This window comes from Rhincodon typus, chromosome 24, assembly GCF_021869965.1.
Source record: "Rhincodon typus isolate 14 chromosome 24, sRhiTyp1.1, whole genome shotgun sequence".
In the NCBI taxonomy this organism is placed as follows: domain Eukaryota; kingdom Metazoa; phylum Chordata; class Chondrichthyes; order Orectolobiformes; family Rhincodontidae; genus Rhincodon; species Rhincodon typus.
In genome coordinates, this window is record NC_063355.1 from 28,322,405 (window position 1) to 28,339,439 (window position 17,035).

The window sequence follows — 17,035 nt, forward strand, 5'->3', positions numbered from 1 at the left end:
AGACAGGAAAATATATTGTTTGTTACTAGTTCATGGATGTCACTGGCTAGTCTAGTATTTATAGCTTATCCCTAAATGCCTCATACCAGAGTGAATTTTTAGGACCATTTCAGAGGTCTGTTAAGAGTCAACCACATTGCTGTGGGTCTGGAGTCACATGTAGGCCAAACCAGTTAAGGATGACAGATTTCCTTCTGTAAAGGAAGGAAAGGACATTAGTAAACCAGTTGGGTTTTTGATGACAATTGGCAGTGGTTAATAGCTAATACCAGATCAACTTTTAATTCCAGATTTTTATTGAATTCAAATTCCACCACAGTGGGATTTGAAACCATGACACTAAGAGTGGCAGTTTGGGGTTCTGGACCAATAATCCAGTGACATTACCCCTATGCCACTGCTTCCCCCAACAACCACTGTGGGGATACTGTGAACAGTTTTGGTCTACTTATCTAAGGAATGATATATTGGCACTTAAAGCAGTCCAGAGAGGATTCATTAAGTTGATTCCGGGTATGGAAGGATTTTCTTATGAGGTGAGGTTGGCTGGTTGGATTTGTACTCAATGGAGTTTGGAAGAATGAGAAGAGATTTTATTGAAACATTCAAGATCCTTAGAGTCTTGACAGGAGGATGGATGTGGAATGGTTGTTATCCCTTGTGGGAGAGTCTAGGACAAAAGGGCATAAAATCTCAGAGTTGAGGGTCACCCATTTAAAACAGTGACGAGGAGATTTTTTTTCTCTCAGAGGGTAGCTCATCTGTGGAATTCTTTATCGCAGAGGCCTGTAGAAGTTGGATCATTAAGTATGTACAAGACTGAGACAGACAGATTTTTAATCAGAAAGGGAATCAAGGGTTAAGGGGATAAGGCAGGAAAGTAGAGTTGAGGATTATCGGATCAGCCATGATCTCATTGAGTGGTGGAGCAAATTTGATGTGCCAAATGGCCTAATTCTGCTCCTACGTCTTATGGTCTTATTTGAGTATAATTTTGTCTTCACCTGAAATTCACACATTCGTAATTCCATAAGGATTGGTGGAAAGCTGCGAATTGCAATGGAGACTAAACTGCTCTTCCCTAATCTAAGGTCACCACAAACATACAGAGTTTTTCATATTGTACCAGGTTAGAGCAGCAAACTCAACACAGGCTGAGAATTGAACCTATGACCATTCTGGAATGCCTAACTGAGATACCAGATTAATGGGGAGGTCCATAACTGATGGCTTGCACTCCAAGAAGCCTAACTTGGCGTAGTCCTGCCAGTTCTTGGGGAAACGTTTGGAGTTGCTTCGTGGAGTATATTGTTACATAGAAGATACTGCAATGAAACAGGGCATTCTGTCCAACCAGTCTGCAACCAGGCTTTATATGCTATAAGAGTCTTCCACCATGCCATTACTCCGAGATGAGTGATTGGAAGGTTCAGCATGGAAATGTCAGTGGGACATAATGAGCATTTTTAGGTTCTTATATCTATTTTGGCTAATTTTTCATTATTCTTTTGGGGAACGTATCTCTCTACATTATTGAATTAACTCTCACTGGTTAGGCAAACCAACACTTTGCAGAATAAATAGGTGAATAGGTAAAACTTGCAGCTATTGTTTCTATCCTATGCCTCGCTATCTTTGGAAAGTGTCGATACAATAGCTCATCTCGAATGCTGTAAATATCGGTGATTTATTACTCGAAGGTAAATTTGCCACAGTCTTACTGACCATAAGGCTGTTCTTTCATTAGACAGAGGTGACTGGTGATGGTTTAACCTGATTGTCGCCACACCTCAAGTAAGAGGAAGATATTGAGAAGAAGAATCCTTCATGGTAACCTCAACTGGCATAGGCATTGAACTTGTGCTGATAGCATCACTGCATCACAAACCAGTCAACTGAGCTAACCAAACCTCATAGTTTATTAATAGGAATAGATCAAAAGTATTTATAACAATAACAAAACATAATATTAAATGAGTTAAACTTGCTTAACTCTGTAGATAGACAAATATTTGTAACCGCGCTAAAACTATGTTACAATTACAGACCTGCACACCTGATGAAGAACTTCACCCATTCAGAATCTGTTGTGTGCTTTGCAACTCATAGAGATCAACTCAGTAACATTATATTCCTAGCAAATGCTTTATGCAATTGTGCTGTGTGCTTTTATAATATTTCCAGGAAGTCTCTTGCAAATATTTGGGAACATTTTATAGAACATCCAGGCAGTTCTTTTTGTAACAGCCTGTAAAACCCCCAAGGGTTTTGATGTGTTGAATGCAGTAATGAGGCTCTTGGCACATCCCCATCATTCTGCTTTTTTAATCTTTCTTCTGATTAATTCAATACAATTTGCTAATGGGACTCGTTAGAGGACTTTACATGGAAAACACAAGGACTGAAGCTATCCCCACTTACCCAGTCCAATCTGGGTGGGTGGGCAATCAATATTAATTGGACATTTGCTAGTTGACACCCAGCTCGCTCCCATTGTCTGAATTTGATTTATACATGTGGAAGGGTTAGAGGTAGCGACTGAAAATGTGCTGGTTGTTCAGAACAGATGTCTTATGTTGCCTTGGCCCTCAGTAAATTTTGCAATCTCAACCTTACAGGATCAGATATTAAATGGAGGAAGTAAATATGTGTGCCAACCACTTCGGTGATGAGATGGGGGTGTTGTGCTAAAGTCACTTGGCTAGTGACCGAGAATCTTACACTGATGCTTTTGGGGACTTTGAATCACTGCAGCTGGTGCAATTTAAATTCAATTAATAAATCTGGAATTAAAAATGAGTCTCAGGAAGGGTGACCACAGAATTATAACTGGTTGTCATAAAAACCCATCTGGTTCAACAATGCCCTTTAGGGAAGGAAATCGATTGTCCTTATGTACTATTCCAGATCCCCAGCACTGTTGTTGACTCTTAACCATCCTCTGAGATGACTTACTGATCCATTCCATTCAAGGATGGTGTCAAGTGACCAACTGCTGGCCTTACTAGTGAATACACAGGCACACCCCATCAAAGAAATAAAAACAATTGCCTCTTTCAAAACCAAACTGTAGGTTTTATTGGACAGTTGCGCATTGTGGTTTAGGAAAGGTACTCTGCCATTGGGTAACATACAACATATTTAACCAGTTAGGCACTCCATATTGTCTGATGCATGAAAACAATTCTGCAAATATCCTATTTTCCTTCCAGTGATAATCCCTAGTCTTTGCTTCTGTGTTCCCCATCTGCCAAGCAGCAGAAACAATCTTTCCTGAAAACCCAAAATCTTTCATAATTTTGAATATTTCTATTAAGTTCCCTTTAACTTTCTTTGTTCCAATGAAAAAGCCGAACACTTTCAGAATCTTAACTTGCGTTGCACATGTAAATAAAGATTGACTTCGTGATGCAATACCAGCCTCCATGCAAAACTCAGGCAAATAAGAACAGAATGCATTTGGACTATTTCTCAGGAATGAGCTCACTGTCATGGTTCAGACATTTAGGTCCTTGCTCCATAACACAATAGTGGTGGTTTCAACATGCTTGCTAATAGAATCCAGACAATGTTGAGTGAAGGATTCCAAGAATTCATAGCAGGACAATGGTCTATTATTCAAGAGCATAGTGAAAAATGTGAGGACTCAGCTTCCTGCAGAAAAACAGAAGTGTGTGGCTCTTCAGGAATCCCATCTTATTTTGGAAAAGTGACAAGAGAAAGTTGTAAAAACAACCAGGCCACAAAGCCAGATTTGGATAGGCATTTCCTTGGGCATGCCAAGGCATAGGCAAATGAATCACAGGAAATAACTCAGTGGCATTTTCCTTGAGTACATCACACAGGAGTAACAGATTAGGAAGGTCACAAGACACCAATATACATACCATGAGAGGTAACAATTAAACCTGTCTCCATTTTTGAATGAAGGGATCCACCTCAAACGATCAGAAGCACTCTCTGAACATCATGCTTTCATATGCACAATTCATTAGTAATGGTCAGAAACTTTTTGGAAATGTACTGAATGGTTTCTTTTGTCTGTTGAATTCCACAGATATTCCACAGACATTTGAATAAATATCCATATGGATGCAGTCAATGATCTTTCATATCCTTTGGTAGGCACAACTTTCATAAAACCCTATCAGCCAATCAAGATGCTGTTTCCAGGTGAGGATTTTAAAGTGTTCAGCAGCTTATTGAAATTGCCTGTCTGTGACCTGGGTAATGCAGTATTGAATTGCAACAGAATGATCTTTGTCAGTGAGGAGTACATGTCAAAGTTGTCATGTACTATCATTCATTGTATTGATATCGGACAGTTCTGATGTTGCCACTTAGTTTCGGGTCTGGTTCAAAAAGATTCTATCACTAAATTGCCTTCCTTTCGTGACCTCGTAGTGTGATAATGTGTGAGTTCATGGTATCTCTACTACCTTCAATAAAAGTCCTGCGTAATAAATCTTGCTGTTCCTCCTCTTCTGACTTCAGATTTCCCCCTCTCAAAACTTCCACAACATACCACACCCACATCCTGCCTCCTCCTCTCTTGGCCATCATTGTTTCCCTTTAATTATTCCAGGAATCTGTGACTTCCTGATGTAACCATTCTGCTGTGAGGCACAAAAATAGTTGATTTATCCATTTAAGTGTTTCCTCTTTTAGCTTCTTGGACCTCTCTACAAGCCTTTGCAATGTTCTAATGGCAGATTTATGGCCATCATAATTAATGCAATGTGCCCTATAAGGCGACCATGAGTAAATTTGCACATTGTACGATTAATTGGTGCTTAATTAGCCATTAATGGCCCAGCAAAAAGACTTCTGAGCCGATGTGTTAATCTAAATCACTCCCATGGGAAATCTTAGGAGCCTGGGCAAAAATATGTTCATAATCCATTTGTGCCAATGCTTAACATTGCTGTCTCTTAGCACATACTATAACACTCAATGAAGTAGATTTATCTCCATGCAGAGTGCACTGGAAAATCATCCAATTGTGCCAACAGTTGACCAGATCTACTTTGAAGACTGGGCCTTATTAAGATAGCGGGCTGTGGAAGCAACATAACGGTTACAGAACAGCCCAGGTTGTGTCTTGCTTGGTTTGCTGGTTGAGACAATATAGGCTTTTGGTGCATATTAAGGAGTGCAGGATGGTCCATTCCCAAAAAAGAAGAGCTCTAGTATGGCAGAAGCCCAGATTATTTTTATGAAACAAAAAGAGTGTTTCAATGTTGTCCACTACATGTAAAATAACTTGATTCACCTTTATGTTCCTTTTGAATGAATGCGTGATATTATGAATCTGGCCACAGCGTGCAAGTTACTACTCAGTCAACAGTTGTTCTAGGGTCCTCATTATTTCATAGGACCCCAATGTAAATACCAATGAAAGCTGCACATTTGCTTTAAGCAGCCACCTTTCATGAGCACCCCAGCAAAATAGTATTGTTGGAAAGGACAAGGGTGGGAAGGCTGGTTCCAGTCTCCAGTTTTGTTTTATTGGGTGGGGAAGCAGCTGTTCTGGTTACATCATGCAGGAGGTCTCAAAACCTCTTCCAATGTGCCTTTCATTGCCTGAAATACATGGCTTTATTCACCATCATGGCCCACATCTCCTATCGTCCTCTTGTTGTCTGATGAGTGTTCTGACTCCTGGTTTGTGTTACTCTTGAGTCTCCACTTTGGCCAGTACATTATTTCTACAAATGAAAGTGACAACAAGCAGTAAGTGCAAATAGAACCCATATGAAGCCCCAACACCTACAGATCGACCCTTTAAACTATATCAAAACCAAAAATAATGACAAAGGCTGGATATTGATCAATATTTAATAAAAGGACACTCATTAAGAGCAACAACACATCCTATTGCAAAAGATCTAAGTCAATGAAATGCAAAAGCTATTATGTTGGTTATCATCCAGGTGCATCCTGCACCCTATAAATAGCCAGATTCAAGGCAGGAATTCTGGTATGTATTCAACCAGATAATGTATCATCAACAGCAAGTCATCTGCAAGTGATTACAGTTTTCCTGACCCCGTAACACAATAGAATTGCAGATAATATAAGTAGAATTTGACTATGAAACAACAATTAAATATGGAATATGGTCAAAAAACCATTGGCAACAATCCTAAAAGTTCTATGTAATTTGAAATTGAAATTTCACTTAATCTTTCACTGCTCATCAGTTGCCCTTTCTATCATTGTCTCCTGTTCCAGTCTCACTTGGTTCATAGAAATATTTCCATGAATTAAAACTTTGCGAATCTGAAGTACTTCCCAGGAACTGCAAGTGTTATCACAACTGACATGCCAGAATAGTACTGAGTGAGTGCTTATTCTTTAGATGAAATATTAAATTAAGATTGACTAACTGTCATGTTGGTACAGGTGTCTGTAAAGGTTCCCACAGCAAAGTTTGATGAACAGCAGACAGTGAATAGCTCTCCACTGCCCTGCTCCCAGCTTCACCCTCAGCTAGCACTATCAGAAACAGATTAATTATCTATTTGTTTCAATAATGTTTGTCTGGTGCAACTTGTACTGAATAATATCCATGCTTACCTCAACGGTTAGTGCACTTCAAAATGAAATTAATTCTGTGAAGAGCTTTGTGATATTTTAAATTGGTAAGGACAAAGAATCCAAGGTTATCAAACCTTTCTACGTTACTTAGTCCTCCAATTAGGCACCATTCTATAGGTCTTCTGCAAGTGCTGCGATGGTACTTAAAAATCTTAGCTTCTGTTTAGATCTAACTTGAAGCTAAGCCAGAAGTCACACAACATCAGGTTGTAGTCCAACAGATTTCTTTGAAATCACAAGCTTGAAGGTTACGTATATCAAGAATATTTGTTGACAAGTTACTCTTAATTACCTGGAAATATCTTACCATTATCTCCCTGAATATAAATTCTGTGCCTGTGTGCATCTATCCACTTCACCTGATGAAGGAGCAGCCCTCTGAAAACTTGCGATTTCAAATAAATCTGTTGTACAATAACCTGGTGTACTGTGACTTATGACTTTGTCCATTTGAGCCCAACAGTGGCACCTCCACATTGAAGTTAAGTAACATTTTTTTTTGATTATCTTTTTTCTCCCCATATAATTCTGAACAAATTTATCATTGTTGGCTTTTAACAATTTCTTAAAAATACATATACTTTTTCTTAATTGTTCTAATATGCAGATATCATTTTAGTTTGGAGCAGCCCTCTTGAGTGATCAATGGACAAATGATGATTAGTGCTTTCCACTGAAACTGCAGATACAATTAATAACTTACTTTTCCACTAATATTTGAAACACAGGAATGTCTAATGCACTATAATTTGAGTAATGGAAATGGTGGATAAATATTCCTATATGTATATCCGGAAGTATTTATTTGACCTTGGGACATGCACAGGTTGTGAAAAAGTATTATATAAATGCAAGTCCTTTCTTTCCAAATTGTATAATACAAGTAAATGGCCAAACTCTGTGCATTAAATGCAGTTTAATCCTTTCCAAGCCTTTCATCTCTTGAACATATCAGGAGGTGTTTCATTCCTGTTCCCAGCTTGCAGTACCTGAAGTGCAGACAGCACAAACTGTGCTGAATCTTTCATTACTGATTTCATTTTTCTACTTTCTCCATCTGAAAGACAGCACTTTAAAAACATGAGAGACAGCCAACTCTACAAATGACCTCAAAGATTCATCCCTATCTCAGAGAAAAAGACGTTGAAAGGCTATACATGAGTCATGGCAAACTGGTGCAGTAAACTCTTTTCTAAATCACAGCTATAAATAAAACTGATCGATACACCTGTTGCCAAACATAAGAACATAAGAGCTAGGAACAGGAGTAGGCCATCCGGCCCTTCGAGCCTGCTCTGCCATTCAATAAGATCATGGCTGATCTTTTTGTGGACTCAGGTCCACTTACCCGCGTTCTCACTGTATCCCTTAATTCCTTTATTGTTCAAAAAAAATCTACTTTATCTTTAAAAACATTTACTGAAGTAGCGTCAACTACTCCACTGGGCAAGGAATTCCATAGATTAACAACCCTCTGGGTGAAGAAGTTCCTTCTCAATTCAGTCCTAAATCTGCTCCCTCTAATCTTGAGGCTATGCCCTCTTGTCCTAGCTTCACCTGCCAGTGGAAACATCCTCTCTACTTCTATCTTATCTATTCCCTTCATAATTTTATATGTTTCTATAAGATCCCCCCTCAATCTTCTGAATTCCAATGAATATAATCCCAATCTACTCAGTATCTACGCATAAGACAACCCCCTCAACTCCAGAATCAACCTAGTGAACCTCCTTTGCACCCCCTCCAGTGCCAGTACATCCTTTCTCAAGTAAGGAGACCAAAACTGCACACAGTACTCCAGGTGTGGCCTCACCAGCACCTTGTACAGCTGCAACATAACCTCTCTGCTTTTAATCTCAATCCCTTTAGCAATGAAAGACAAAATTCCATTTGCCTTCCTAAATACTTGTTGTACCTGCAAACCTACCTTCTGTGATTCATGCACAAGGACACCCAGGTCCCTCTGCATAGCAGCATGCTGCAACTTTTTACCATTCAAGTAATAATTCTTTTTACTATTACTCCTACCAAAATGTGTGACTTCACATTTATTTACATTGTATTCCATCTGCCAGACCTTTGCTCACTCACTTGATGTATCTATGTTCCTCTGCAAAGTTTCACAGTCCTCTGCACACTTTGCTGTGCCACTCATCTTAGTGTCATCTGCAAACTTTGACACTCTACACATGGTCCCCAACTCCAAATCATCTATATAAATTGTAAATAATTGTGGTCCCAACACCGATCCCTGAGGCACACCACTAGTCACTGACTGCCAGCTAGAATAGCACTCATTTATCCCCACTCTTTGCTTCCTGTTAGTCAACCAATCCTCTATCCATGCTAATACTTTACCCTTAATGCCATGCATCCTTATCTTATGCAGTAGCCTCTTGTGCGGCACCTTGTCGAAGGCCTTTTGGAAATCTAGGTACACCACATCCACTGGGTCCCCATTGCCCACCTTGCTCGTAATCTCTTCATAGAATTCCAAAAGATTTGTCAAGCATGACCTGCCCTTCATGAACCCATGCTGCGTCTGCCCAACGGGACAATTTCTATCAAGATGCCTTGCTATTTCTTCCTTGATAATAGATTCAAGCATCTTCCCCACTACAGAGGTTAAGCTAACCGGTCTATAATTCCCCATCTTTTGTCTACTTCCCTTTTTAAACAGTGGCGTCACATTTGCTGTTTTCCAATCTGCTGGGACTGCCCCAGAGTCCAGCAAATTTTGGAAAATTACCGCCAGTGCACCTGCTATTTCTCCCACCATGTCTTTTAGTACCCTGGGATGCATTCCATCAGGGCCAGGAGACTTATCAATCCTTAGCTCCATTAGCTTGCCCAACACTACCTCTTCCGTAATAATGATTGTTTCCAGGTCCTCACCTACCTTCATCTCTTTGTCAATTACTGGCATGTTATTAGTGTCCTCCACTGTGAAGACCGATACAAAATACCAGTTCAATGCCTTGGCCATTTCATCATATCCCATAACTAAATTCCCCTTCTCATCCTCTAAAGGGCCAACGTTTACTTTAGCCACTCTTTTTCGTTTTATATATTTATAGAAACTTTTCCTATCTGTCTTTATATTCTGTGCTAGTTTTTTCTCATGTTCTATCTTACTTTTCTTTATAGCTCTTTTTGTGGCTTTCTGTTGACCTTTAAAGTTTTCCCAATCTTCTAGTTTCATGCTGTTTTTGGCCACTTTGTATGCCTTCTTTTTCAATTTGATAGCCTCCCTTATTTCTTTAGACACCCATGGCAGATTACCCCTTTTCTTACAGTCCTTCCTTTTCATTGGAATATACTTTTGCTGAGCACTTTGAAAGATTGCTTTGAAAGTCCTCCACTGCTCGTCAACTGTCCCACCATAAAATCTTTGTTTCCAGTCTACTTTAGCCAAGTCCTCCCTCATTCTATTGTAGTTCCCCTTGTTCAAGCACAGGACTCTGGTATTGGATTTTATTTTCACACTCTCCATCTGTATTCTAAATTCAACCATACTGTGATCACTCCTTCCAAGAGGATCCCTAACTATGAGGTCATTAATTATTCCTGTCTCATTACACAGGTCCAGATCTAGGATAGTTTGCTCCCTCGTTGGTTCCATTACATACTGTTCAAGAAAACTATCACGGATACACTCAACAAACTCCTCCTCAAGGCTACCCTGACCGAGCTGGTTTGACCAATCTACATGTAGATTAAAATCCCCCATGATAATTGCCGTACCATTTTTACAGGCATTAGTTATTTCTTTGTTTATTGCCTGCTCCAATGTGACGTTATTATTTGGTGGCCTATAGACTACGCCTATCAGTGACTTTTTCCTCTTAGAATTTCTAATTTCCACCCAAATGGATTCAACCTCATTCTCCATAGAACCTATATCATCTCTCAGCACCGCCCTGATGTCATCCTTGAATATCAGAGCTACACCACCTCCCTTACCTTCCTGTCTGTCCTTCCGAATAGTCTGGTACCCTTGGATATTTAACTCCCAGTCGTGACCATCCTGTAACCATGTCTCCATAATGGCTACCAAATCATATTCATTCGCGATGATTTGTGCCATTAACTCATCAACCTTGTTACGAATGCTACGAGCATTCAGGTAAAGTGCCTTTATGCTAACTTTCTTACCCTCATGATTTCCAACATTTCTAATAATATCTCCTGAGTTATCCTTCATTTTTGCTTCTTTCATAGTCTGCCTTGAACTTAAACCCTCCTGCACACATGCTAACCTGCTGCTTACCTTTTTATTTACCATCATACTCCCTGTCGTTTTCCCTTTCCCTTCCCCCCAACTCACTAGTTTAAAGTCCTAGTGACCTCCCTATTTATCCTTTTCGCTAGAACACTGGTTCCAGATCGGTTCAGGTGGAGACCGTCCCATCGGTACAGATCCCTCCGGTTCCAAAACTGATGCCAATGCCCCATGAAATGGAACCCCTCTTTCCCACATGACTCCCTTAGCCACGTGTTTACTTCCCTAATTTTGTTATCCCTAAGCCAATTTGCACGTGGCTCGGGCAGTAATCTGGAGATTATGACCCTCGAGGACCTGTTCCTTAATTTTGTTCCTCGTGCTTGATAATCCCCAAACAGGTCCTCCATCCTAGCCTCGCCTATGTTGTTAGTCCCAACGTGGACCACAACAACTGGATCCTCCCCCTCCCGCTCCAATATCCTTTCAAGCCGGTCAGAGATGTCCTGCACCCTGGCACTGGGCAGGCAACACACCATGCGGGACTCCCGATCCGGCTTGCAACGGATACTATCTATCCCCCTAACTATAGAATCCCCTATAACTACCACTTGTCTTTTTGCTCCCCACTCTTGAATGGCCTTCTGCACCATGGTGCCATGGTGAGCTGGCTCATCCTCCCCGCAGCCCTTTTCCTCATCCACACAGGGAGCAAGCATCTCGTATCTGTTGGATAAGGTCAAAAGCTGAGGCTCCTCCACTCCTGAACTCAGGATCACCCTACCTGCCTCACTTGCAGTCACACCCTGTTGTCCCTGATCACTAACTGAATTTGAATTACTTAATCTAGCAGGTGTGACTGCCTCCTGAAACAAAGCGTCCAAGTAACTCTCCACCTCCCGGATGTGCTGCAGTGTTTGAAGCTCAGATTCCAGATCTTCAACTCTGAGCCGAAGTTCTTCCAGCAACCAACACTTGCTGCAGATGTGGTCACTGCCGTTCACAATGGGATCAGCCAGCTCCCACATCATACAGCTACTGCACATCACCTGCCCAGCCATCTCTACTTAGTTAATTACTTTATATCAATTTATGAGTTAAATACTTTCTAATACCTCTCTGCTATGGTATTTTCAAATAACCAATTAATAGATAAATTAAAAAAAAGTAAATTTTTAACCAATTACACGATACAGAAGAAATAGAAAAAGTATAAAAACCTTACCTTACCAACACACCACAGAGTCCTTTTTTTTCGGTTAGAGGAGGGCGGCGGGTGGGAGACACTACACGTTTAGTGTCTCGGGTTCAGCCGCTGCCCAAATATATTCCCGGCAGCCCCCTGGTCCTCGCTGTCACCTCTCCCGCTGCTGTTGAAAGATTTGCCCGGGTGGGCAAACTTGTTCTGAACTCACCTTGAGTTTTATGATAATGATTTAAACAAAATAATTGAAGTGTTCATGTTTTAAAGATCCCCACACAATATTTTCTCTAGTTGAAACAGTTCACTTGCATAAATAATTATTCATGATATTACATTTCTGATATTGAACCTAATTCAGGGTTATTTGTAACCCAAGACTAAATCTAAAAGAATAACTTTATTCAGGTATAAACAAATATTAAATATGACATTAACTGCTGCTGGAACTCCATCTTCAAAGTTCTTGCTAGGATAATTGGCCTGAAAGTAGTTGTACTTGATCAAGTCATAATGCAAAACCACTCTTTCATTAAATAGCAAAATTCCATTTAGTGCAAACATTGCATAGGTTTCTCGGGTCGCTGAAGATTGAATTAGCAGGCTCTGTGCGGATCATTGGTTTCAACTCAATAAACTTAAACCAATTATAGGAAAAAAATAGAGTCTACTTTCCACACAACACTCCCAAAAGGAGAAAAATAGAAAAACATCTTGAACCCAAATTATTCATAATATATTGATTTTTCTATCGTTGTATTCTTTTAATCAGTCAGCTTAAGAACCTATCTATTTGTGGGGTGATCTCTGGAGTATGTGGAAGCATCTATGTAGGATTGTGGAGGGATGTTCGGGAGGTGGAGGATAGGAGCACATTAGTGTAAGCCAATGTTTTTACTTTTGGCTATAACCGTGGTCTATGTCGCCTGATAGAGAACAAGAGTGGAAATTAAAGGGAGCTAAATGTCAAAGTTTCAATGAGAAATGTGTTTAATGGGAAGGATGGGTATGGAAAGTGAAGGTGGAACAGCAAAAGAGGTTTAGAAGGAACAAAAACAAAAGTTGCTGGAAAGCTCAGCAAATCTGGCAGCATCTGTGGAGAAAACATCATAGTTAATGTTTCGGGTCTGGTTCTGAGGAAGGGTCACCAAACCAGAAACATTAACTCTGATTTTTTTCTCCACAGGTGCTGCCAGACCTGCTGAGCTTTTCCAGCAACTTCTGTTTTTATTCCTGATTTACAGCATCTGCAGTTCTTTCGCTTTTTATTTAGTATTTAACTCACTGCCAGATCTCTTCTAGGCATGCCCACCTTGAAGAAGTTCTGCTCTTCTCTCCGACAGGATTTCCATTCCAATCTTTCTTCTTGTCCGCCAACATTAATTTCACTGTCACTCCTGGTGTTTGACCAAGTACTTGCTAAAACTCTTTTTCACAGCCATATCACATTTCTCAGTGACTGCCTCTGGCTCAGACTCACCCCACGTGGATTCCAACTGAAGTTTCAACCCTCATGTTTTGAATCCTCCCAGGATCACAGATATCTCCGTGACGTTCAACGTTCCACAGACAGCTGCTCTCGCCGCATCCTGAGATCCACACTCAGTGCCATGCAGTGTCACATGCACACTCTCAACCTTTCTCTCCAACAGCATAGCATCACACTGGCTCAGTGCCACACCACCCTGCAGTTACACTTCATCCTCCGGCTCATTCGTCGTGCTAACAAGAAACTTTGTCTTTTCCTTTCAAGCATTAAGGCTCACAAGATGGAACAACTCAAAGATACCCAAGGCCCTCTGGAAACTTCCTCTCCTCCCCTTCCCTCTGACTCCATCTCGTCTCCCAACCCCACCTCCTGTTGGGTATTCACCATCTCTCCTAAGCTTTTGCTCTCCGATGCTGAACGGTTTGTACTCAGCAAAGGCCTCAGCTTTATTCCTCTGCGTTCCTACCTTAACGAATTTTGGGCATGACATGACATCGAACTCTTCTTCCGCTGTCTTTGCCTCTGTGCTCATTTCTTTGGACAAGAATCCTCTTCCTGTCCCGCAGACCCCTTCGCCCAGTTCCAACACTCTCCCTCCACTTGGATCCTTCCCTCTGGCCTTTTACCTGCACTTAATCAGTTCATTGAGGGCTGTTGACGTGATATTAGTCGCCTCAATTTCTCTGCCCCACCTCACCAAATCCAACCTATCTCCCTCTGAACTGACTGCACTCCGTGCACTTAGATCTAACCCTGACTTTGTTATTAAGCCTGTCGATAAGGGTGGTGCTGTTGTAGTCTGGTGTACTGACCTCTGCCTTGCAGAGGCTGAGCGCCAGTTCTCAGATACCTCCTCCTACCTTCCCCTGGAGCATGACACCACTATGATGCATCAGGCCATTGTATCTATGACGGTAACTGATCTCATTCCATCTGGTGACCTCCACCCCACTGCTTCCAAGCTTATAGTCCCCCAGCCCCACACAGCTCACTTCTACCTCCTTCCAAAAATCCACAAACAGGTCTGTCCAGGCAGACCCATTGTTTCAGCCTGGTCCTGCCCCACAGAACTTGTCGCTTCCTACCTTGACTCAGTCTTGTCTCCCCAGGTCCAGTCCCTGGCCATGTACGTCCATGATTCCTCTGACGCTTTACGCCAGTTTCAAAACTTCCAGTTTGCAGGTTCCAGCTGCCTCCTCTTTACCATGGATGTGCAATCCCCTTACATGTCTATTCCCCACCAGGAGGGCCTTAGGGGTCTCCACTTCTTCCTGGAGCAAAGACCTGAACCATCCTCACCCACCACCACCCTCCTCTGCTTGGCCGAGCTCGTCCTCACTCTCAATAACTTCTCTTTTAGCTCCTCTCATTTTCTTCAGGTCAGAGGGGTGGCCCTCTGTATGGGCCCCAATTATGCCAGTCTCTTCATGGGGTACATGGAACATTCCTTGTTCCAGTCCTATTCTGGCCCCCACCCACAACTCTTTCTCTAATTATATCAATGTTATCATTGGTGGTGCTTCCCTCTCTCGTCTGGAATTGGAAAAGTTCATTGATTTCCCTTCCAATTTCTACCCTGCCCTCACTTTCACCTGGTCTATCTCTGACTTCTCACTTCCCTTCCTTGACACCTCTTTTTCCATTTCTGGGGCTCGACTGGCCACTAATATCCACTATAAACCCACTGACTCCCACAGTTACCTGAACTATACATCCTCGCACTCTGCTTCCTGTAAAGACTTCATCCCATTCTCTCAGTTCCTTCGTCTACGTTGCATATATTCAGATGAGGTCAACTTTGACAAGGGAGCCTCCGTAATGTCCACCTTCTTCCTCAACCGAGGATTTCCCAGCCCCATCGTCAATAGGGCCCTCAACTGGGTCCATTCCATGTCCCGCACTTCCGCCCTCACACCTTCTCTTCCTTCCTGCAGCAGCAACAGGCTTCCCCTTGTCCTCACCTACCATCCCACCAGCATTCACATCCAGAAGATCATCAGATGCCATTTCCGCCACCTCCAGCAAGATGCCACCACCAGACACATATTCCCCTCCCCTCCCTTGTCTGCCTTTTGCAGGGACCATTCCCTCCGGGGCACCCTGGTCCACTTCTCCTACACCCTCAACAACCCCCCCCGCCTCTGACTGCCTCACGGCACCTTCCCCTGAAACCAGCAAAGATGCAACACCTGCCCTTTTACCTCCTCCCTCCCCCGTATCCAAGGGCCCAAACATACCTTCCAGGTGAACCAACACTTCACCTGCACTTCCCAGAATCTAGTCTACTGCATTCGCTGCTCACAATGTGGACTCCACTACATTGGGGAAATGAAGCGTAGGCTGGGTGACTGCTTTGCAGAACATCTACTTTGTGCTCGCAAAAAAGACCCTGAACTACCTGATGCCTGCCACGTTAACACACCACCCTGTTCCCTGGCCAACATCTCTGTCTCTGGCTTGCTGCAGTGTTCCAGCGAAGCCCAACGCAAGCTGTATGAACGACACCTCATTTTCCGCTTGGGAACCCTGCAGCCCTCCGGACTCAATAATTTTAGGGCCTAAACTCTCCCATGTCTCAGCCCCCTACCCCACACACCAGGCCTTGCTATCACATAGCCTGCCATTACACACCACCTGCTGTTTGTCACTAATAGTCCCCATTAACAACTATTCACCCTCCCAACCAGATCGTTATTAACTCCTTTGTCTATCCAACTGCTCTTCTCTCTCTTCGGGCTCTATCCTATCATTTACTCCCTACCCCACGCCCCTCCCTATTTTCTGCATATAAACTGACATTTTCCCAGCCACCATCAGTACTGAGGAAGGGTCACCAGACCCAAATTTAGAAAAAAATGGTTCTGAGGAAGGCTCACCGGACCGGAAACGTTAACTCTGATTTTTTCTCCACAAATGCTGCCAGACCTGCTGAGCTATTCCAGCAACTTCTGTTTTGGTTCCTTATTTACAGCATCTGCAGTTCTTTCACTTTTTATTTTTAATGAAGTTTAGATGAAATTGGGGATAGTAGGAACTGCAGATGCTGGAGAATCCGAGACAACAAGGTGCAGGGCTGGATGAACACAGCAAGTCATAGGAGCAGAGAGGCTGACGTTTCGGGCCTAGACCCTTCATCAGAAAAGGGGGAGGGGAAGGGGGTTTTGAAATAAATAGGGAGAGAGTGGGAGGCGGATAGAAGAGGGATAGAGGAGAGGATAGGTGGAGAGGAAACAAACAGGTCGAAGAGGCGGGGATGGAGCCAGTAAAGGTGAGTGTAGGTAGGGAGTTAGGAAGGGGATAGGTCAGTCCAGGGAGGACGGACAGGTCCTTCCCCTCCCCCTTTTCTGATGAAGGGTCTAGGCCCGAAACGTCAGCCTCTCTGCTCCTATGACCCCCTTCCCCTCCCCCTTTTCTGATGAAGGGTCTAGGCCCGAAACGTCAGCCTCTCTGCTCCTATGACCCCCTTCCCCTCCCCCTTTTCTGATGAAGGGTCTAGGCCCGAAACGTCAGCCTCTCTGCTCCT